Genomic DNA, 2,535 nt, shown 5'->3' on the forward strand with positions numbered 1-2,535 from the left:
ATGCGGAGAAAAGTTTTCATAAGATTCATTTATTAATGTTGTTAAGCCATCTAACTCGGCAAAATTGTTTAATTCTTCTACTATTGGCACTAATTCTTCAGACGGTTACGCCTCTAAATAGAGAGGATCATTTTTCAACTCAGAATTAGTCTTCGACAGGTGCTGACCAGTCGGCATAGTTCCTCGTTCTTTAACATCCAGCGGGATGCGACCATTTTCCTTTGGTTTATTTGACATACCACCGCGACGATAACCACTCCTACCCCTAGAGGAACGAGGTTGATCGACATATGTGTACTGCTCTTGTGGCTGGTACTGATGTGGCTGTTGTTGCTGTTGGAACTGAAATTGTGAAGGAGGACCTTGATTACGCCATTGTTGATGTCCATTTCCTCGATTATTATTATTATTATTAAAATTATATCGAGACATTTTCGCTCAGATATTTAACGCTTGAGAAATTCGCTTTGATTTATACGCTTTGATAATGCCTCTCCGAGGTCTTACTGAACACTTTAATTATATTCTGTGGGGCACTTCGCTAGTTTTAGTCTTGTCCCTACTAGGGATCCTGCTACTTACTCTGGAGTAGAAGGTGTCCTGCCTTACAGGACTTGCAATCCACCGATGTCCAAAGAAGTTCAACTTTTAAGTTTTCTAACCTCTTTGGTCCCTGCTCGGGCGCCAGTTAAGTTTTGCTTTATTGAGTTAAGAGATGTAACTGAACATATTTCTATGATTCTGATTATATCGTATCTTGTCCAGTTATTTTCTTCTAAAATTCTGTACGCTTCGAACAACGTCTTAATGTTCCTTGCTACTATTATGCTCGCTGCATTTATTGGTATTTTTTTTTTATAAATTTAATATAACTTCCTCATTTGCTTCTGGTGCTTTATCCTGAATCTCCTCTACTGACAAATGATATTTATAGTTTAACCTCCTTAAAATGTTCGAAGTTCATAATATGTTTAAGTAATTGTCTTATGCTGTATTTTCTCTGCACGTTCCCTTAGTTGTAGAACTGTATCTCTTTCTCCAAAATTCTCAAAAGTTTAAAGTTTTCTTTATAATAGTTTCCCAATCTGTATTCTCAATGCTGTACCTCAATAAAGTTGTGTTTACTTTTCCTACGATTTTGTCTCTCACTTGTAAAATTATAAACTATTTCGACATTATATTATAACCTGTCATACCATTTATCAAGATTTCTACCTTACTTATAAATTGGACTAATTCTGCGCTACTATCACCAGTATACTCACCCATTTTATTGATGTACTTCAGCGGTTCGAATTTGATTTCGAAACTCAACGTTGGTGTTGGTGTCGGAATTCCACTCGGTGTTGATCCTGTTGCCATTGTAGCTTTTATCGGATGTAGTACGTATCCTAATATTCCTTCTAAGAGTTTTCCGTATGACTTCCTTCAGTCGAAGAGTCTTCTTACAGTTTTTTCTGTGTATGACTGCCTTCAATCGAATAGTCTTTCTACGATGTATGCGATTTCTTCAGTTGAATAGTCTTCTTTTTTAGTTTATGACTTCCTTCGATCGAGTTGTTGTCCTATACTTCACTCTTTTATAAAAATGTTCGTGTTTATCGACTGCGCCAATTATATATTAAGGGAGGATGTTGTTAACTTCCCCTCTTTGATATATATTTTTCATTTAAACAATGCAGTTTCGTGATGTACAATAATTGTTTATTGTACCGAAATAAAGAAATAAAATAAAATAAGTATACCAAATGTAACGCTGGTCCTTCAGGTCTCCTTAATGTTTGCGGTGATGTCGCCTTCCCTTATTACTCCGGGGGGGTGCGATAAGGCCATGCGAGATAAGACCATAATGGCCATCCAAATGAGAGATAAAGCCATATGGTCTAATTTCCATTTAAATGTGAGATGAAACCATATATTTTTTTGATCAGATGGGACATAAAGCCATATTTTGTATTTGCAAATGAGAGGTAATGCCATATTTTTTCTTTTAAAGTAAATGGAAATAAAGCTATTAAGGCTTTATTGCACTTTTGAAAATGGTTTTCTAGAAAAACTAAGAAAACTTTTCGCATTAGGGAGGAAACGGACCGGCGCGCGAACGGCGAACGGATCGTAACCCGGTTTTTGCGGGTTCGACCCTAATAATAACGCACTTTGTCTTTTTTTAATGTTTATTTCACTTTATTTGTTTATTTAATTTGCATTACAATAGCAGCTTTCTTGAAGCAGTAGTTAATTTACAGACACAAGTATGTGAGCGTTTGATGTAAAAAGTAAATATGAATAATGGCAAAATGCACAAGTACGTTTGATGTAAAAAGTGAATATGATATTTTAAAAACACAAGTAAAACTGATAATTCTGGTATAATGGCAAAATGCACAAGTAAGCGATAAACACGAGTAAGTCTTATATACTGCTCAACCGCACGCTGCTAAGTTCAGAGTTAGAATGTCGCCTGTCAGTCCGCGGGTTGGCTACTTGGTTCGAGTCAGCGTTGTTTATTTTGTATTGCGCACGGTTGCTATATTT

The 2,535-nt window shown here is 36.1% G+C and overlaps 1 pseudogene; it reads right to left on the reverse strand.

Annotated features, from left to right (window-relative positions):
* Positions 1 to 641: 641 nt before the first annotated feature.
* On the reverse strand, positions 642 to 1,362 carry LOC115066529 (uncharacterized; annotated as a pseudogene).
* Between the last annotated feature and the right edge of the window lie 1,173 nt (positions 1,363 to 2,535).

This window comes from Bactrocera dorsalis, chromosome 5, assembly GCF_023373825.1.
Source record: "Bactrocera dorsalis isolate Fly_Bdor chromosome 5, ASM2337382v1, whole genome shotgun sequence".
NCBI classification, from domain to species: Eukaryota; Metazoa; Arthropoda; class Insecta; order Diptera; family Tephritidae; genus Bactrocera; species Bactrocera dorsalis.